The following is a 22011-nucleotide window of genomic DNA, read 5'->3' as shown; positions in this document are numbered from 1 at the left end:
TTAGTTTATCTGATATAAGGATGGCTACCCCTGCTTTCTTTTGAGGACCATTCGAATGGTAAATGGTTCTCCAACCTTTTATTTTCAGGCTGTAGGTGTCCTTCTGTCTAAAATGAGTCTCTTGTAGACAGCAAATAGATGGGTCCTGCTTTTTTATCCAGTCTGAAACCCTGCGCCTTTTGATGGGGTCATTAAGCCCGTTCACATTCAGAGTTACTATTGAGAGATATGAGTTTAGTGTCATCATGATATCTATTCAGTCCTTGTTTCTGTGGACTGTTCCACTGAACTTCTTCTTAAAGGGGAATTTTAAGAGTCCCCCTTAAAATTTCTTGCAGAGCTGGTTTGGAGGTCACATATTCTTTTAGTTGCTGCCTGTCTTGGAAGCTCTTTATCTCTCCTTCCATTTTGAATGAGAGCCTTGCTGGATAAAGTATTCTTGGTTGCATGTTCTTCTCATTTAGGACCCTGAATATATCCTGCCATCCCTTTCTGGCCTGCCAGGTCTCTGTGGAGAGGTCTGCTGTTACCCTAATACTCCTCCCCATAAAAGTCAGGGATTTCTTGTCTCTTGCTGCTTTAAGGATCTTCTTTTTATCTTTGGAATTTGCAAGCTTCACTATTAAATGTCGAGGTGTTGAACGGTTTTTATTGATTTTAGGGGGGGATCTCTCTATTTCCTGGATCTGAATGCCTGTTTCCCTTCCCAGATTAGGAAAGTTTTCAGCTAGAATTTGTTCAAATACATATTCTGGCCCTCTGTCCCTTTCGGCGCCCTCGGGAACCCCAATTAAACGTAGGTTTTTCTTTCTCAGGCTGTCGTTTATTTCCCTTAATCTATCCTCATGGTCTTTTAATTGTTTGTCTCTTTTTTCCTCAGTTTCCCTCTTTGCTATCAACTTGTCTTCTAGGTCACTCACTCGTTCTTCCACCTCGTTAACCCTCGTCGTTAGGACTTCTAGTTTGGATTGCATCTCATTCAATTGATTTTTAATTTCTGCCTGATTAGCTCTAAATTCTGCAGTCATGAAGTCTCTTGAGTCCTTTATACTTTTTTCTAGAGCCACCAGTAGCTGTATAATAGTGCTTCTGAATTGGCTTTCTGACATTGAATTGTAATCCAGATTTTGTAACTCTGTGGGAGAGAGGACTGTTTCTGATTCTTTCTTTTGAGGTGAGGTTTTCCTTCTAGTCATTTTGCTCAGTGCAGAGTGGCCAAAAGCAAGTTGTATTGGGAATAAGAGAAAAAGAGAGGAAAGAAAGAAGGAAAGAAAAGAGAAAGAGAAAAAAAAGGGAAGAAAAAAAACGAAAAAAAAAGAGAGAAGAAAAAGAGAAAGAAAAAGAAAGGAGAAAAAAAGGGGGTGGGGAAGGAAACAAATCAAAAAGCAAAATAAAACAAAACAAACAAAAAAAAAAAAAAAAAAAGAACCACGGGGGAGTATCTTCTGATTCTGTGTACTTTAAGTCCCTTGGCTTCTCCTGGAAGTTGTCAGTCTAGCTGGTGTTCTGGGGGAGGGGCCTGTTGTGCTGATTTTCAGGTGTTAGCAGTTGGGGGAGCTGCTGTGCCCCTGCCTGGTGCAGGGCTCAGTGGGGGTTGTTTACCCCGTGAGGCCGCAGGAGGAACAGCCCCAGTGGCGGGGCCAGCTCTGGAAACCTGGATTCAGCTCCGGCAGGAACTCCGTCTGCAGGGCCTGGAGGCTCCGGGGCGGGGCCGCTGATCTGCTCAGCTGGGGCAGGAGCGTCCTTGCTGTCCTGGGCCCTCCCGGCCTCTGCCTGTCCCGGGGGAGGCGGGATCCTGGGCTGTGTCCCGGCGCCCTGTGCTCCGGTCCTGCGCTGGCGGATTCGCGCTCCCGGGCTGCCCAACCCCCTCCGCGGAGCCGCCGCCCGAGCCCCTCCGAGCTGCTCCTGGAACCGCGCAGCCCCCTCTGCACGGAGCCTCTTCCTCTGCCCGAGCCCCCCCGAGCTGCTCCCGGGGCCGCGCAGCCCCCTTCGCGGAGCCGCCCCGGAGCCCCTCCGAGCTGCTCTGGGTCCCGCCGTGCGCGCTGCAGCCCTTTGGGAGCTCGGCGCACTCTCCTGGGCGCGCAGTTGCTGTTACTGTCTCAGGGAACCCGAGGGCATCCTTGCCCTCCTGGGTCCTGCTCCAACTCCCCGCGAGCCCCTTTCCGCCCGGGAAGGTCAGTGCAGCTCCTGCTCCTCCAGGACGGGGCTCTCCTCAGCCTCAGCCCGGCTCGCCCCGGCCTCAGCCCGGCTCCTCGCGGGGCCCCTCCCCCTTGGAGGCCTTTGTTTCTTTACTTCTTTTTCCCCGTCTTCCTACCTTGATAGAAGCGCGAACTCTTCTCACTGTTGCATTCCAGCTGGTCTCTCTTTAATTCTCAGGCCGAATTCATAGATTTTCAGGATGATTGGAAGGTTTTCTAGGTAATTTGGTGGAGACAGGTGATTTGGAGACCCTACTCTTCCGCCATCTTGCTCCTCCCCCTGCATCTGTATCTTTGGGGTAAATCCCCAGCAGTGCAATTGCTGGGTCATAGGGCAGATCTATTTTTAACTCTTTGAGGAGCCTCCACACACTTTTCGAGAGTGGCTGCACCAGTTCACATTCCCACCAACAGTGCAAGAGGGTTCCCCTTTCTCCACATCCTCTCCAACATTTGTTGTTTCCTGCCTTGTTAATTTTCCCCATTCTCACTGGTGTGAGGTGGTATCTCATTGTGGTTTTGATTTGTATTTCCCTGATGGCCAGTGATGCGGAGCATTTTCTCATGTGTTTGTTGGCCATGTCTATGTCTTCCACTGTGAAATTTCTGTTCATGTCTTTTGCCCATTTCATGATTGGATTGTTTGTTTCTTTGCCGTTGAGTTTAATGAGTTTTTTATAGATTTTGGATACTAGCCCTTTATCTGATAGGTCATTTGCAAATATCTTCTCCCATTCTGTAATTTGTCTTTGAGTTTTGTTGACTGTTTTTTTGCCTTGCAGAAGCTTCTTATCTTGATGAAGTCCCAATAGTTCATTTTTGCTTTTGTTTCCCTTGCCTTCATAGATGAATCTTGCAAGAAGTTGCTGTGGCCGAGTTCAAAAAGGGTTTTGCCTGTGTTCTCCTCTAGGATTTTGGTGGATGCTTGTCTCACATTTAGATCTTTCATCCATTTTGAGTTTATCTTTGTGTCTGGTGTAAGAGAATGGTCTAGTTTCATTCTTCTGCAGGTGGATGTCCAATTATCCCAGCACCATTTATTGAAGAGACTGTCCTTTTTCCAGTGGATAGTCTTTCCTGCTTTGTCGAATATTAGTTGACCATAGAGTTGAGGCCCATTTCTGGGTTCTGTATTCTGTTCCATTGAACTGTGTGTCTGTTTTTGTGCCAGTAACACATTGTCTTGATGATCACAGCTTTGTAGTGCAACGTAAAATCCAACATTGTGATGCCCCTGGCTTGGTTTTGTTTTCCAATATTCCCCTGGCTATTCGGGGTCTTTTCTGATTCCACACAAATCTTAAGATGATTTGTTCCAACTCTCTGAGGCAAGTCCATGGTATTTTGATAGGGATTGCATTGAATGTGTAAATTGCCCTGGGTAGCATAGACATTTTCACAATATTAATTCTTCCAATCCATGATCATGGAATCTTTTTCCATCTTTTTGAGTCTTCATCAATTTCTTTCAGAAGTGTTCTGTAGTTTTTAGGATATAGATCCTTTACCTCTTTGGTTAGAAAATTTAAAGTAAAATGTGAAGCTAAAAAATATGAAAAAAATCAAAGCTATTATGGCAAAAAACATAGTGATAAGGCAGATTGATAGTGAATACCCTGTTTTGATGGGATGAGAAGAACACTTCATGTCTGTGGTCTTCCTCTCCAACACATTACCCAAGTCTAATTATGAAAGAAATTTTGGGAATATCCCAATTGTGGAGCATTCTATGAAATAACTGACTGATACTCCAGGAGCATCAAGATCACTCAAAAGAAGGAAAGTCTGAGAAACTAAGTCAAGAGGAGCCTAAGAAGATATGACAACTAATTGTAATATGGTACCCTAGATGGAATGCTGAAATAGGAAAAGGACATTAGGTAAAAACTAAGGAAATCTGAATGAAATATGGACTTGAGTTAATGATAACATATTAGAATTTGTTCTTTTTTAAAGATTTTATTTATTTATTCATGAGAGACACAGAGAGAGAGAGAGAGAGGCAGAGACGCAGGCAGAGGAAGAAGCAGGCTCCACGCAGGGAGCCTGACGTGGGACTCGATTCTGGGTTTCCAGGATCAGGCCCTGGGCTGAAGGCGGCACTAAACCACTGTGCCACCTGGGCTGCCCAGAATTTGTTCTTTAATTGTAACACATGTACCATACTAATGAAAGATGTTAATATTGGGAAAACTGGGTGTTGGGTATATAGGAACCCTTTGCATTATCTTTGCAAGTTTCCTGTAAATCTAAAAGATTAAAGAAAAGGAGACAAAAAATGTTAAAGATGCACTTAAATAAGAAAAGAGATAATTTTTTTAAATTAAAGAAACACAAAAAGGGGAAAACTGTAACAGAAAAAGAAAAATCCTAAGTCCCAAAAAAATTTTTTTAAGCCCCAAATATAAAGAAAAACAGAACAAAACTCCAGATCCAAAGAAAGGGAAAAAAGCATAGAAAAGAAAAACACAAAAAAGGAAAGAACCCAAGGAAACAAACAAACAAACAAAAGAATAAAGAACAAAGAAAAAAATACCCAGGAAAAAAGTTAAAATCTCAACAAAAAAGCAAATAAACTAGAGTAAAACACCATAAAACAACAAACTGAACAATTGAAAACAAAAACCCCATAAAACAAATATCTGAAAACACATGAAAGTAAAATAAATCTCCTAAACAGAGAAAGATATTCCCCAAATCACAACAAAAAAGGAAAAACAATGGGAAAGAGAAGGAGAGAACAGCAGCAGCTGCCGCAGCAGCAACAAAAGCAACAAAGGGAAATAAAATACTCAAGCACTAAAAAGGATAAAAAGAAAAAAATCCAAAAGGGCAAAAAGCACAAAAGAAAAAGAAAACAAAAAGTAAAATCTTAAAGGAAAGAGGGAACCCCAATAACTATAAAAAACAAATTTGGGAGAGAGAAGTGATTTGCTTTCTGTGGGTAGTTTTGTAGAATGGAAGTATCCACAAAATGTGGATGTCCACAGCACCCTTTGGGAGCCACTGGTAGGAATATAACATAGGCAGACAGGCATTTAGGTGGCTCATTACCACCATATTAACTTTTTTCCCAAGTGAGTCTGAAAACCTGATCGTCTTACCCAAAGCCCTTGAGCCTTGTTTTATTTTACCAGGGTCTAAGAGATAAACATTTATTGATGGGTCAGGTCTGAGATCTGTATTGGACTGTGACTGTCCAGATAAAGATACTGGTTTCTCTTTCAAGAGTTATTTATTATGATTGATGGCAGTTGCTGGCTGGGCCACAGTGAAGTCAGTACTATGTAGTCCCTCTTGATACTCTGCTGAGTCAAGGCCCTGGAAATTACTAACCACTAACCTAACCAGGAACTAGAAGGCAGTCTTGGTTTTTATTTTTTTTGTTTTTTCGTTTTTTTAAACCAACATATGATTCCACCCATGTAAATGAATACAGAGATAGGGATTGTCCTGAACAGCTAGAATCTCAAATAGCAACAATCCCATCAGTGACCCTGGGTTTGGCATTAGAGTATATTATGTGGTAGTTTTGGTTAATATTATTTGCCCTACCTTTAAAATTCTGTTTGGCTTAAATTGATGTTAAAATATATTTGGATTATCAGATTGCATCTTGATTGAGTGGCAGAAGGTAATAGCTAGGATGAAACACTGAATTTAGTTAATTCTTAAGTCAAGTTATTTCAATGAGAATCATTGAAAATTTGATAATAATGATAATGATGATGATGCTTGTGTGTGCATTCTGATACACCAGTTCTCTCCTCTGGTCCTTATCTGGCTAGAAGTGGTAGCAACTGGTGGCTACAGTGATTGGGCTGTTGGGCCACCCTCACAAGTCATACCAGTGAGTGACCAGGAGCCAGAGGCCTTTATATTCCCAGTGACCATGTAATCCTCCTGGGTCCTGGAGTCTGGTGCTACTTGAGCTTGGCACCTAGAATGGTAATGTTGGACACTTTGGGGACAGATCATGCATACTGCAATGTCATTGGCCAGCTGAAGGGTCATACCTAGAAACTGAGTTAAGATGTACAATGGATAGAAACATGAATAAAAGGAAGGATTATGATATCTAGAATGAAGGCTTTAGTCCTAGCTCAATCCCATGTGAACCAAGTTGTCTTGGGCAAGTCACTTAACCTCTCTTAGCTTCTTCTATATGTGTACTTCATACATATATTGAATGTCTGTTTTTTCCCTCATGATGAAAATTTGAATTGAATCACAAATGAAAAATATATAGTGAAAAAGCTATTCTCTATTAAATCAGGGTAGTATGGTAACTTTAAGTTACCATAACAAAAAACAGGATGATGCATTGATTGCAAACCAGTTTTTTTTCCATCATGTTTTGCCATGTGCATTTTTTTTTCTTAGTTTGTCTTCCACCCCACATCCTAGTCAAATCAGTTTCTTTCTGATACTTTGTTCAGTATATGACACTTCAGGGGCATATTCAGTGGTTACAAAACCTTTTGGGATCAGGAGAGACCTTGGATTGAGTGATGATATCCTGCCTGACACCAGGGGATTGGACTAGGCTAGTAGTCTTCTAGTTCTACTTATAGTTTTCACACACCAAATATTTTCCAAAAATATTAAGGCTTCGCAGGAAGCTGCCAATTTATTATTTTGCCAGTTAAATACATTATAAAATAACAAGTATTCTCTGTGCTTATCATCATTTCATAAAAGAAGGAATATTTTAACATCAAAAAGAATGGACATAGTCTCAAAATTGTAAAAATTTTAACTTTATACTTGTATTTCTCATATTTCCCTTGGACCAGTGATGTTTATTATCATCTGATATTTAGGAACTATGCCATTAGATCTTAGTTCTAGTTTTGACTCTGTCACTAATTTATTGTGTGACATTTGGCCATGTTTTTGCTCCATTTTCCTGTTTCTTCATTCCTAGAATGGAGACAATTAAAGTAGATGAGATCCAAGCTCCTTTCTAGCTCTAATGTTCGATATACTGGGATTTGTAAAGGTTCTTCTAGTCCTTGGAATCAGATTTTGTGTTGAAAAAAAAAGAAGAGTTTTAATTACAGAACCCCAAACCAAGTAGCAAGCAATTCACATTTCTGGCATGCAGATAACAGAACAAATGTTCTGTACCAGCCATGATGGAAGACATCAGGTCTTCCCCTTTTCATATTTTTTTATACTTGGGGGGGGTTAAAGGTTGTTTCTTTGATGTCAAACTGTTGCTCCTCTAAGATTTCTTACAATCACTGTATTATCCTGTTTTGCTTCATTTTTACTTCTAAATAATACAAACTCAAAGCCTTCAGGTCTTCCTCTGGAATTCATTTCTGTTTGGTGTTGGTTGATACAGAAAGTTTTTTTTAAACCTCTTATCTCTTTTTTTTCCTCCCTTCTGCTCCTATCCCCTAATATGAACTTTCCATTTTATTTTTTCTTTCTTTTTCCTCTTTAGACAGAAAGCATGACCTTAGCTGTTGGCATGGTCCATAAATGGCATTATCTGAATTCTTGGCCAAATCCCAATTGAAGTATGTTGGGTTACAGTTGGTTCTAGGTAGCTAGAGGAACTATAAAATTAATTAGCAACATAATTTTGAGCTTTACCTGCCTTGTAAAAGTGTACTAGTATTTGTACTAGAAAGCACTTTCTGGCCCAAATCCTACTCTGCTGTTTTAAGAATATTTGGATTTTAAATGCAACATTTTGAGTAAAGTGGTCATTTTATTGGCAACCTCAACTTCACTAGTCCTGGGCAAGAAATACAAGAGCAAACTCAGGACTTCAAGGCTACTACTGTCTTGGAGTTTAAGGAGAGCTCAGTCTGTACTTGTCTTAAGAGATCCTAGGTCTCCAAAGATGATATTCTGTTTTCTTTCCTCCACTTCTGCCTCCAGTGCCTCTCTTCATAATATGTTTTCTTGGCATTTATTTGTGTGACATCTGAAGGGTGGGTCACTGAAAAAAAAAACATGGCATTCAAGAGGCAACCCAAATTATGGTAGTTTCTTTATATCAAATTTACTTAAAAATAAACCAAAATGATAATCCAAAATTCAATTTGGATTTAATTTCTTTAGTTCATTATTGAGAGTGATGTGTTTTGTCTCTGGGAAGGCCTGAGCTGAGGCCATTTCTCTGTGATCCACAACCTGAGCACCCCCAACCCCATCCGCTGCCTGTGTACCTACCCTAGAGCTTTGCCCAAGAGCTGGGCCTTCACAGCCTGGGGTAGTGGATTGTGGCATAGTGCACTTCTGGATTCTTCCAGCTGTACTCTCACTGGGGAAAATCAACTTTGAAGTGAAGCTGAGGCCCTGCCAGGAAACTGAAAAGGGGTTATTAAAAATGATATTTTTCAAACCATAAGTGATGTTTTGCTAACAGAGGGTAACAGGTTACTTGGAATCTGAACTGCTTTGGGTTTTGGATTAAATTGCAAAATTGGCTGAGATTTCAGACCCCCAGGGGGTCCATCTTGAGGGCTGGAGGACACAATTGAAAGGATATTAAATGCTGGCTGCATCTACACATACCAACCAACTAGTTAAAAAGGGAGAATTCACTAAAATCTGTTTATTTAGTGTTGTGGACAAAGAAACATTTGATTTTAGCCTTGTTCTTTTTTTTTTAACTTAGTTTTATTTTGGATTTATTTATTTAGCTTTATTTTAATAAATTCAGGCTTAAATATTTTGAATATGGAAATAGCTTGTATTTCTCCTGTAAGCATCATATTGTTTAGAATTCCACTATATTCTCCCTCACATTTCTACTCCCAACAGATTTCAATTGTGACGATTCTATCTTAAGAACAGAAAAGGAGCTCTATTGGATTCTTTACAACATCACTATCCCATTGCACTCTCCAACTGTTTCCCCTAACAAACTATGACAATATCTGAAATTTGATTATTAGCTTTAACTTTTTGTTCATTTAGGTCCTTAAAGGAGTTTTAGTTTCAAAGAGTCCTCATTTTAGTATTTGTGGCTTATCCAGGCCTTTGGGCCACTGCAGCATGAAAGGGCTTTCTGTCCTTATGTACTTCTGTTGGGTTCTTAGAAGTATTCCCTTCTATAGTTCTGTTCCACAAAACTTTCCCAGCCTTATGTTCTCTGATTCCCCCTTACTGGACCACTTGTTCTTCCTTTAACATTGTTGGAGTGTATTAGCTGCAGCCTCCATGTGAGCCTTGGCTATGGCATTGTTAAGCCATAGTCTCTAGGGTACCCTTTAGTCACCTGACAAGATTTGCTTGGTAAAATTTGTAGGGAAAAGTTGCTCTTACCTTATTATTAGCTCGTAACCTGGTATTTCTGGACTTGAAACCTGTGGTTTTGAGCTACTCTTACTTTGATCATGGCCACCAGAATTTTGTTGTGGACCTGGCCTTGCATTGCCTCTCTTGCTCCCCATTCTTAGGCCCAGTAGGCTCCCCAAGAAAAATGACTTGAAGAACCATGGCCAAAACCCATTGGAGTTAGTGGATGTTGGGGATAGGGGTAGACGATAATTTCCAAGTATCTAATCCCACTTGAATATTTTCCAAATTCAGGATTTAAGAAGTACTTTAAACTCTTAGGATAGAAGAGGCCCTTAGAGATCTTCTTGTGCAACCTCCTCATTTTTATGATGAGGTGACCAAGGTTGGTGTAGGGATTTGGCCAACATCACAGAGCTAGTCAGTGGGAGAACTGGGATGAGAGTCTTGGTCAGTAAAATAAGTTGTCTAATGTTACAGTTAGTGAGGACTGATGCTGAGATTCAGTCCATAGCCATTTCAACTCTCAAGGAACTCTTTCCAGTTTTCTTCCCAGTCTAATTAATAAGAGAAAATAGCAAGTACACAGAAAATACCAAATCAAGTACACAGAAAGTACACAGAAAATACCTATTCAAGTATTAGAACTTTTTGATGTCCCAGATCTATCATCTTAGGTCCTGCTCTGACCCCCCCTAGCCACCCCTCTCCATGGAATATCGAGGTGGAAGTTCTCCTTTTGATTTCTAAGATAGTCTATGGAAGGAAGGTGAGGGAAGTTTTCTGCCTCTACAGAAGGCCAGTGTTGGCCCAAGGCCAACTTTCCTGTTTCTCCCAGGCAGATTCCACAGTAAATGGGTGTAGGAGCAGGCACAATTGGCCCAGACTGTTTTTATTTGGTCTGCAGTGTGGGAGATCAGACGTTCTGAAGAGAATTGAAAACACTTCTTTCTTTGGATTCCTGGGGCTGTGTAGGGAGAGATTGGGCCCCACTTGGCACAGAGTTGATTACAACATTCAAAAAAGCTCCAGTATTGTTGCTCAAGGCTAAATGGAAAGTTTTCCTTGCAGTCAGGGCCGACTCCTAAACCCCACACCTTCTTAAGCCTCTGATTAAAAGACACCTGCCGCCAAGGAGACCAGCAAACAATAAAGCTGTGAGGGGCTGCTCAGAAAATCCCTGAGGGTGAATCAGCAGTAGTGGAGCCTGGATGGGAAGAATACAATGATTTGGCACCTCTTTTGGGTCCCAGCTTTTTTCCCCCTGAGATTTAAACAAAAACTTTCTTTGAATCGCTGGAAGTAGAGTTTTTCTTTTCTTAACTCATTTATATGTCCTAAGTTTATAAAAAATATCACTTTGCTGAATGCTACTCTGTCCAAAGAGTTAACTATCTCCTTTATTTTTCATTTGAGGTAAGAATGCCAGCCATCTCACCTTTTATCATGTCTTCTTCAAAATGTTTTAAAAAGAAGAGACTAGAGGGGCACCTGGGTGGCTCAGTTTTTGACCTTTGGCTCAGGTCCCATGGTCCTGGGATCCAGTCCCAGGTGTTAGAAGAAAGTTATAATTAGTGCTAAGGAAAAAAATAATGCCTCACAAATAGAAGAACTTCAGACTTATTGAGGAGGAGAGGGCTTTTCAAGACCTCTTGAATGAATCTGCCTTCATATGAGACTATTTCTGGAGATAGCCTCCTGTTAATCAGTGTAAAGAATTATTTTTAAATGTTAATGATTATTTATAACCTCATGTACTTTCAAACAATATTTTCAATTGCTAGGAGTACAAATTTTGATCTGATGGGAAGTCATTGCAAAGAAACTCCTGCAACTGTCCCTGATGAAGTATTTACCCAGAGCAAAGCACATTGTCCTAGTTGTCTTGGTGATAGACAGCTTGGCAGTAAGAGCTGTCTGCAGAGCTCTGAGGTGGGGTTGAACTGTCTATAAAGTCTCCATTCAAGTTTGGCTAATTGAAATTAGGAAGAAAATTAATGTAGAAAGAAGGCAAAAAAATTATACCTCCAGTCAGGTTTTGCATGTCTGTCAATGTACTGGGTAAAAAAAAATTTGAGGAGTTCCTCTGTTATTTTTTCTATGTTATTGTTATGTATTAACTGGCACATTAGCTTATAAGACAGGGTTACCAGTATTGGAAACAGACATTTTCCAAGGACCCCAAATGAAGCTGAACTGTGTCACTATTCACACTTCATCATAGTGATGAAGTTTTGGAATATAGATGAGGTTTGGAGCCAACAACCAAGAAAGAATTCTTGAAACATCTTTGGTGCAAAATGGTGGTTTTATTAAAGCACGGGGACAGGACCTGTGGGCAGGAAGAGCTGCTGGCCCGGTTCTGTGAGGGGTGGCTGATTATATACCTGGGAGTTGGGAGGGGTTTGAGGATAGCGTTCTCTAAGGAATTTTGGAAGCAAGGTTTTTAGGACCTTGAGGGGGCTAGCTATTGTTGGGGAAAGATCACGTATTACCATCTAATAAAATCTGAGTCATGAGACTCTTCAGATGGATATCGGTGGGCCATGTGCTTGGGGGATGATTGCCAACACATATCTTGGGGGTTTAGAAATAAAAGGAAATTTCTAAAGGAATTTTTATATGTTAAAGTAGACTTAAAGGCTCCTGGGAGTTGGGCTAAGATTTAAGATTGCCTTCAGCCCTTAGCAAAGTATGAACATCGAGACAGTTGAGTCTGTAGAGGAATGTCCTCTTGCCTGTTTCAAAAACCTGTCAATGTGCTGCCCCGGGCTCATGCTTTGTCCTCAGCTAGCCCTGTGTTCCCCCATCAATAGTACCCAAGGCACAGAGGAAGCAAGGAGCATGCCACTGGAAAGTGACCTTACTAGCATCCAGGTAAAAATGATATATCTTTAGCCAGGAAAGGAAGCACTGTGCTCAAGGCCAAAAGAAACCAAGAGAGATGCCTTTATCCTCAAGTCTATGAAACTCCAGTAGTTGTGCATAAAAAAAATTTCATGTGTGTATGCATATGTGCATTTTTCTGGAGTCTACCTTTTATTAGTGCTCTAAGAATCTCAAATCCTCCAAAAGTTAAGAAACATTGTTACATAGATTCAGATTTATAAGCTTGGCCTGTAGTTAGTTTCTTTACCTCGTATTTGGGTATTGAAGTGGCAGGGGAATGGTAGAATCTTATGTGTTCACCATATAGACACACTAACTAGACATGCTCTAGCTTAGAATCATTGGGTGTGGAGATCATTTAACATATTATTCTTTGGGTAAAATAAAAACATAAAAAAATCTTTATTTTTCCTTAGATATGCCATAACTCATAATGTAGAATAACATTTACAGAACTACAAACACACACACATATATAAACATATATATAAATATATATATATAAGTATAAATTAAAGCCTTTCTCATCTATTTTTGTGTCATTTAATTTCATTCTATCTTCATTGCTTTAAGTATTTCTCACTTCCATGGAGTATTGAAACACCCCTATTTCTTCATTTTATAAAGTCATTATTTATCTCTCTGTATGATGTTGGCATTAAGTAGAGTCTCAATTGGTGATAGTCTTACTCTGGTAAATGTTCTTAGTTATCATTAACTAATTAGTCTCTTTTATTCTGGTCCCCCGTCTCTTCCAAATCACCTACCATCTCTACTGTCAAAAATCCAGAGCAAAACATTTTGACTTTTAGGGAAAAATCAGGTTATTTGAAGTGCCTATCAAGATATTAAATTCTTGGAAAGTGAGAAGATAGTTTATTGAGTATAATTGTTGGCTCTTTATGAGATGACTACAGGTGGTCACCACACCATTCTTAGTATGTGAAAAACATAAATATGCCAAATTCCCACTCCATTTTTTAAAAATATTTTATTTATTTATTCATGAGAGACACACACAGAGAGAGAGGTAGAGACACAGGCAGAGGGAGAAGCAGGCTCCATGCAAGGAGCCTGACATGGGACTTGATCCTCGGTCTCCAGGATCACACCCTGGGCTGTAGGTGGCACTAAACCACTGAGCCACCCGGGCTGCCCTCCCACTCCATTTTGAACCTCCCTCTTTCCAGGGGTAGAGGCTGGCATTAGGATGAATGTCAGAATGGGGTAAGGTCATTTGTTTTACACATTACCTGGTAATTTATAAAACAGTTGAAAGCGTAATGGTGTGTTGTTTTAGGCCACAACAAAATGACAGGATTAAACTAGTTGGATCAAAAAGTTCCTGGTGTCAAAATGACTGCATAAAAATCTAAATTGATGCTCAAAGTGCTGCCTCTTTCAGAGGGCTTTCTCACAGTGAAGCTGAAAACTCTGAATCAACATGTCAAGATATGAATAATTTAAAAATCTTTTCACACTTATGGACTGGTCTATTAAGGATAAAACTGCTTCAATGTGGATGGAACTGGAGGGTATTATGCTGAGTGAAGTAAGTCCATCAGAGAAGGACAATTATCATATCGTTTCACTCATACGGGGAATATAAGAAATAGTGAAAGGGATTATAAGGGAAGTAGGGGACATGAGTGGGAAAAATTAGAGAGGGAGACAAAACATGAGAGACTCCTAACTCTGGGAAATGAACAAAGGTTAGTGGAAGGGGAGGCAGGCGGGGGGATGGGATAACTGGGTGATGGGCACATTTTACATAAATTTACTCATTGAATCTTTAACACAACCCTAAGAATAGGTACAATTATTATCTCTACTTCACAGACAATGAAAGTGATAAACAGAGAACCCTTGATGACAGGTGGCTGAACCAAGGTTTGAATCCAGGCAATCTAGCTTCAGACTCAGTCAATCCATATAAATTGTTATAACATTACTACTTTACATTAATATAATTATTTGTTTATTGCAACATTTGTGTATGTGGGTATTTATTTATAGTCTATCATATTCTGGAAAGTATGTCAGCTTAGAATATCAAGTAAGGTAAAAAGTATAGGTGGTTATTTTATTTCTTATTAGAGGAAATAGGCAGAGATAAATTCAATTAAGTAGCAGTACAGCCAGGAGTGGAAGCAGAGTTAGTTGATTCATAAGAAGGTATATGCAATTATTGTTTATTTGGCAAATTTTATAAGGGCTATGAAGCACAGTTAAATGAAAGGGAATATTTTTTATTTTTTAATTTTAATTTAATTTAATTTAATTTTAATTTTTTAAAATTTTTTATTGAAGTTCAATTTGCCAACATTTAGCATAACACCCAGTGCTCATCCCTCCAAGTGCCCCCCTCAGTGCCCATCACCCAGTCACCCTCCCCCCCAGTGCCCAACCCCCCGCCCACCTCCCTTCCCACTACCCCTTGTTCATTTCCCAGAGTTACGTGTCTCTCATGTTTTATCACCTTCACTGATATTTTCACTCATTTTCTCTCCTTTGCCTTTATTCAATGAAAGGGAATATTATAAATGAAAATGTGGTAACATCCCAGTGCCACTGGAAGGATCTGGTACATAGTGAATGTTTAGTAGGTATTAAGACACACTGTTTAAGGCAGTGGCACTATACAGATAAATATGACAAGGTTCTTCCTCTCAAGGAACTTACAGTCTAGTTGAAGAGTCAACCATGGATACAATAGTATGGCCCATGCTATGGTGAGAGAAGAGGCAGCCAGGACACATCTTTGATGGCCTTGTGCATGACACTTAGAGGGTTCAGTTTTTTTCCCCAAGCAATGCAGATCCTTTCAGCTATGGCAGTAATCTGATCAAATTTATGGGAAATTTCACACTGATAGAAATACAGAGAGTATATTGGATAAAGATGAGATTAGAAGCTTTCAACCTTGACCTGTTTCTAATTTTGTGTTGTATAATTCATTCGGTCTTACTTGCTAATTCCTTGATTCATTCAAACATTTTTTAATGGCTACCTACTATCTTTGCTGGATATAAAACTGAAAAGAACTGCCCTCCAGGACCTCACAGCCCAGCTGGGGAGACATTCATTGTGAACACAGAGATGACAAAAGAGTTTTAATTGTTATATGGATACAGTGATGGGGAAGCACAAACTGGAGTGTCTGGGGAGAGTCTCCCCTGTTAGATTCTAAGAGCTCCTTGAGGATACAAGACTGTTTTATTTTCCTGTATCTACTGAAATAGTGCAAATACATAGAAAATCTCAGTAAAAATATGTTTGTTTTGTTGTTATTGTTATTGTTATTTAGTGTCTGGCATTTCCACTGGCAATGAGCCCCATGATGGCAGCTCAGATCTTAGGTCTGCTGTTGTCTCCTCATCTCACCTAACCTTTTTCACTCCTTGGTAAAATTAATGTATGAAATCATTGATAAAAATACTTCATTCTTTCATGGATCATTCTTCTCTTCCTAACACAGTAATATACATAGTAGTTGGAAAAATTCACTCACTCATTAGATAAGGTCCCATAATAGATGCCCAAAGCTGTGATATTATTTCTTTTGGTTTTAAGAACATAGCTAGGTAGGATTTTATGCTGCATAAACTCAGAACCATTAAAAATAAAAAGAACAGGCTGTAAGAGTCAAGTTCATTTTTTTTTCTAGTATCAGGATAACATCCAGTAGAGGAATTGCTGCTGGACAGAGAGAGAACTGAGTTCACTATCTTAGACTTAGCAATAGCCTTTTGGGAAATCTTTGGAAAACTGACTCCTCAGGGAAATTTGCTCAAAATCTGTTTCAGAAGATTTTCAGTCGGGTTCAGTTCTGGAAAAAGACCATTGGATATAGACAAGACAACTGCTTTCATTTTGCCCTGATTTTGAGACTTTCACCACAGGCTGCAATTTGTAACTCCAGCTCGTTGCTAATTTATGTCCAACTGGTGATTTCTGACCCCAGATATTTTTTTTCAAATCTTTAGATATGACAGTTGTGTTATATTCTTGGTTTCCTTGCAAGAGAATGAGGTTGATAAAAATGCAGTGTAGGTGAATGTAAATGGCAGAGACCTAGTTTGTTGTTGCTTTTTAAATTACTATTATATCAAGGCTCATTATTAGTGGAGGACTCTGAAGTTATTAAACTGTGGTTGGTCTTTTCTGAATTAATTTATGTTCAAGTAGTAGGAGTTATCCCCTATCTTTCATGTATAATTATAAAAGGAAGTTTGGTTGGTTGACCTGAACAGTGGTATTCTTATAATTTCAGTTGAGGGAAAGAGAGATAGAGACAGAGAGGAGGAGGAGGGGTGATGGGAGAGGTAGGGAAGGAGATTTTGGAAGGGAGGGAGTTTTGCACAACTCATTCAAAAGCAAAAGAAGTAAAAACGAAGAAAAATTATGGAGAAGATCTGAATAGGATAATTCAATTAGGTTATGCTAAGTAAACTAAATTCTGGTGTTATTTCAAAAAACATTACAAATTCTCATCTTGTATTAACTAGAGACTTGCTCTTGATGTTTATTCCAGTCCCAGGTGATAGACCCTAACTAAACCAGATGGTGGAAGGGAAAAGAGATGAAACATGATATTTTTCTTAACATCAATTCAGGCCCAATTCAAGCAATCTTCCTCCATCTAACTGTATAAATCAGAAGATCCATTTTATTAATATTTGTTTGATCATTATATTTATAGCTATGAAACTAGTTAGTCCTGCAGACAGGATGGGGACTCAGAGAGGAAATCAGAGGCTCTATCACCAAATATATTTCCCATAGATGTTTTATAACCAGGGTACAATGATTACCACATGCTGTAAATGTTTATTTTTCTTTGACAGTGCCCAATGGAACACACTAAGAGTGTTAAATTAAGTAAACACAACAGCATTATAAGATTTTTATAGTTCCCAAACTTCTGCAGTGATACCCTTGATATCTTTGATTTCACTTCAAGCAATGGAGGTCCATTTTTCTATAACATTTCTAAATTACTACAGTGATTGAATCAGCTATTATTTGTACATCCAGAGTACATACCAGACAGCCACTTTGCTTGCAGTAACTATGACAACCTGAATTTTGTCAGCAGGATCAACAATACTGAGTAGAGGGTCCAATGATTTCTTTCAGAATAAAGGAAGACTTTTAAGAACTGGCATTTGCCAGTAAGAAAGCATTGTGAATGAGAATATTGGGAAGCTGATATATGTTCCAAGGAAGGATACTTGCAGGGGATTTTGCTGAGAAGGAAAAGTCATTTATAATACAATTAATGTGTGTGTCTGTATCTGTGTTTGTGTTTGTGTGTCTGTGCACCTACTCTGAAAGTATGAGCAAAAATTGCCCTTAAGACATTTAGACTAGATCAGAAATTCTCTGAGTTGGAGGGGATCTTTATATTTTTTCCTTTTCATTCTTTTTATAATATTATTTTATTTTCTTATTTTTTTGTATTTTTTAAATTGGAGTTTGATTTCAAATTTTTATTTAAATTCTAGTTAGTTAACATATACTATAATATTGGTTTCAGGAGTAGAAATTAGTGATTCATCACTTACATATAACACCCAGTGCTCACCATAAAAGTGCCCTCCTTAATACACAACCCATTCCTCCACCCACCTCCCTCCATCAAGCCTCAGTTTATTCTCCATCATTAATGGTCTCTTATGGTTTATTTCCCCTCTTTCTTTTTTCCTTCTTTCCATATGTTCATCTGTTTTGTTTCATAAATTCCACATATGAGTGAAATCATATGGTATTTGTCTTTCGCTGACTGACTTATTTCACTTAGCATAACACCCTCTAGTTCCATCTATATCATTGCAAATGGCAAAATTTAGTTATTTTTGATGGCTGAATAATATTCCATTATATATATAATCAAATATATATATAGATCAAATATATATATATATATATATATATATATATATATATATATATATGCCACATCTTCTTTATCCATTCATCAGTCATCAGTCAATGGACATTTGGGATCTCTTCATAGTTTAACTATTGTTGATAATGGTACTATAAATAACAGGCTGCATGTATGCCTTTGAATCTGTATTTTTGTATCTGTTGGGTAAATATCTAGTAGTGTAATTGCTGGGTCATGAAGTAGTTCTGTTTTAACCTTTTTGAAGAATCTTCATACTGTTTTCTAGAGTGGCTATACCAGTCTGCATTCCCACCAACAATGTAAGAGGGTTCCCCTTTTTCTGCATCCTCACCAACATCTGTTGTTTCCTGTGTTGTTAATTTTACCCACTCTCACAGGTGTGAGGTGGTACCTCATCTTGCTTTTGATTTATATTTCCCTGTTGATGAGTGATGATAAGCATCTTTTCATGTATCCATTAGTCATTTGTACCTCTTTGGAAATATGTCTATTCATGTCTTCTGACCATTTTTTAACCGGATTATTTGTCTTTTGGGTGTTGAGTTTGATAAGCTCTTTATAGACTTTGGATACTAACTATCACATATGTCACTTGCAAATATATTCTCCCATTCTGTAGGTTGCCTTTTAGTTTTGTTGACTATGTCCTTTGCTATGCAAAAGCTTTTTATTTTGGTGAAGTCCCAATAGTTCATTTTTGCTTTTGTTTCTCTTGCCTCTGGATATGTGTCTAGCAAGAAGTCGCTGTAGCTGAGGTCAAAGAAGTTGCTGCCTATGTCCTCCTCTAGGATTTTGATGCATTCCTGTCTCACATTTAGGTCTTTCATCCATTTTGAATTTATTTTGGGGTATGGTGTAAGAAAGTGGTCTAGTTTCATTCTTCTGCATGTTTCTGTCCAGTTTTCTCAACACCATTTGTTGAAGAAAGTGTCTTTTTTTTTCCATTGGATATTCTTTCATGGTTTATCAGAGATTAGTTGACCATACACTTGTGGGCCCATTTCTTGGTTTTCTATTCTGTTCCATTAATTTATATGTCTGCTTTAGTGCCAGTACCATACTGCTTTGTCATATAGCTTAAAGTCTGGAATTGTGATGCCTTCTTCAGCACTGATTTTCCCTTTCAGGATTGCCGTGGCTATTTGGGATCTTTTCTGGTTCCATACAAATTTTAGGATTGTTTTTTCTAGCTCTGTGAAAAATGCTGGTCATATTTTGATAGGGATTGCATTAAATGTGTCAACTGCTTTTATTAGACATTTCAACAACGTTTGTTCTTTCAATCCATGAGCATGGTATGTTTTTCCATTTCTTTGTGCCCTCTTCAATTTCTTTCATAAGTATTCTATAGTATTCAGAGTATAGATCTTTTACCTCTTTAGTTAGGTGCATTCCTAGGTATCTTATGTTTTTGGTACAATTGTAAATGGGATAGATTCTTTGATTTCCCTTCCTGCTGTTTCACTATTGGTGTATAGAAATGCAGCAGATTTCTGTACATTGATTTTTTATTCTGAGACTTTGCTGAACTCATACATTAGTTCTATAATTTTGTGGGGAGCCTTTCAAGCTTTCTACATAGAGTATCATGTCCTTTGCAACAGTGAGAGTTTTACTTCTTCCATGCTGATTTGGATGCCTTTTATTTCTTTTTGTTGTCTGATTGCTAAGGCTAAGACTTCCAGTCCTATGTTAAATATAATGGTGAGAGTGGACATCCCTGTATTGTTCCTGAACATAAAGGAAAACTTTCAGTTTTTTCCCATTGGGGATAATAGCTGTGGGTCTTTCATATGTGGCCTTTATGATGTTGAGGTATGTTCCATCTATCCCTACTTTGTTGAGAGATTTCATCAAGAAAGGATGCTGTATTTTATCAAATGCTTTTTCTGTATCTATTGAGAGGATCATTTGATTCTTGCCTTTTCTTTTATTAATGTTGATTGATTTGCCAATATTGAACCAATCCTGCAGTCCAGGAATAAATCCCATGTGATGATGGTGAATAGTTCTTTTAATGTACTGTTAGATTCAAGTTGCTAGTATCTTAGAATTTTTTTGCAACCATGTTCATCAGGGATATCGGCATGTAATTCTCTTTTTTGGGGGGATCTTTGGTTTTGGAATCAAGGTAATGCCAACCTCATAGAGGGAGCTTGGAAGGTTTCCTTCCATTTCTATTTTTTGGAACAGTTTGAGAATAGGTATTAACTACTCTTTAAATATCTGGTATAATTCCTCTCAGTAGCCATCTGGCCCTGGACTTTTGTTTTTGAGAGATTTTTGATTACTAATTCAATTGTTGTGCTTATTATATGTCTGTTCAATTTTTCAATTTCTTCCTGTTTTAGTATTGGTAGTTGTATGCTCCTAGAAATTTGTCCTTTTCTTCTAGATTGCCCAGTCTGTTGGCATATAAGTTTTCATAATATTTTCTTATAATTGTATTTATTTGATACTGGCTGTGATCTCTCATTTATTTGTGATTTTTTTTTTTAATTTAGGTCCTTTCTCTTTTCTTTTTGATAAATCTGGCTAGGGGTTTATCAATTTTATTAATTCTTTCACAGAACCAGCCCTTAGTTTCCTCATTCTCTTCTGTTGTTTTTTTTTTTTTTTTTGGTTTGTTTTTGTATCATTTATTTTCTCCTCCTCTAATCTTTATTATTTTCCTTCTTTTGCTGGCTTTAGGCTTTTTTTTCCTATTCCCCTTCTAGTTCCTTTAGGTGTAAAGTTAGGTTTTGTATTTGAGGCTTTTCTTGCTTTTTGAGGCAGGTCTGTATTGAATACTTCCCTCTTAGGACCACCTTTCTACATCCCAAAGGTTTTCGACTGTCATGTCATTTTCATTTGCTTCCATGTGTTTTTAAAATTTAATCTTTAATTTCCAGGTTAGCCCATTCATTCTTTAGTAGGATGTTCTTTAACCTCTATGTATTTGTGGTCTTTCCACGTTTTTTCTTGTGGTTAATTCAAGTTTCAGAGCATTGTGGTCTAAAAATATGCATCATATGATCTCTATCCTTTTGTACTTTTTGAGGACTGATTTGTGACCCAGTATGTCATCTATTGTGGAGAATGTTCCATGTGCTCTTGAAAAGATTGTCTCCTTTTATCTCTGCTGCTTGAGGATGAAATGTTCTGATTATATCTGTTAAAGTTCATCTGGTCCAGTGCATCCTTAAAAGCCATTGTTTCTTTGTTGATTTTGTGCTTAGGTGATCTGTCCACTGCTGTAAGTGGGGTGTTAAAGTCTCCTACTATTATTGTATTTTTATTAGTAAGTTTCTTTATGTTTGTTATTTATTGTTTTATATATTTGAGTACTCTCTTGTTGGAGGCATAAATATGTACAATTGTTAGATCTTTTTTTTTTCTTTTTTTTTTAAATTTTTTATTTATTTATGATAGTCACAGAGAGAGAAAGAGAGGCAGAGACACAGGCAGAGAGAGAAGCAGGCTCCATGCACCGGGAGCCCGATGTGGGATTCAATCCCGGGTCTCCGGAATCGCGCCCTGGGCCAAAGGCAGGCGCCAAACCGCTGCGCCACCCAGGGATCCCTTGTTAGATCTTTTTGATAGATAAAAACCTTAATTATGATATAATGCCCTTCTTCATCTCTCGTATAGTCTTTGGTTTAAAATCTAGTTTGTCTCCTATAAGTATGGCTACTTCAGCTTCCTTTTGATGTCTATTAGGATGATTGATGATTCTACATCTCCTCACTTTCAATCTTCAGGTGTCTTTAG

The 22011-nt window shown here is 38.4% G+C and overlaps 1 long non-coding RNA gene across 1 annotated transcript in view; it reads right to left on the bottom strand.

Moving 5' to 3' along the window:
• Nucleotides 1–7867: 7867 nt before the first annotated feature.
• LOC118353745 (uncharacterized) overlaps nt 7868–22011 on the bottom strand; it is a 38366-nt gene continuing 24222 nt past the window's right edge. Inside the window, exons 2-3 of the long non-coding RNA XR_004813142.2 lie at nt 8388–8524; nt 7868–8154 (exon numbers count right to left, since the gene is read on the bottom strand). This is a non-coding gene — a long non-coding RNA (uncharacterized LOC118353745). The remainder of the gene's footprint in view (nt 8155–8387; nt 8525–22011) is intronic.

Source organism: Canis lupus, chromosome X (genome assembly GCF_003254725.2).
Source record: "Canis lupus dingo isolate Sandy chromosome X, ASM325472v2, whole genome shotgun sequence".
NCBI classification, from domain to species: Eukaryota; Metazoa; Chordata; class Mammalia; order Carnivora; family Canidae; genus Canis; species Canis lupus.
This window is presented reverse-complemented; position numbering and strand designations above follow the sequence as displayed.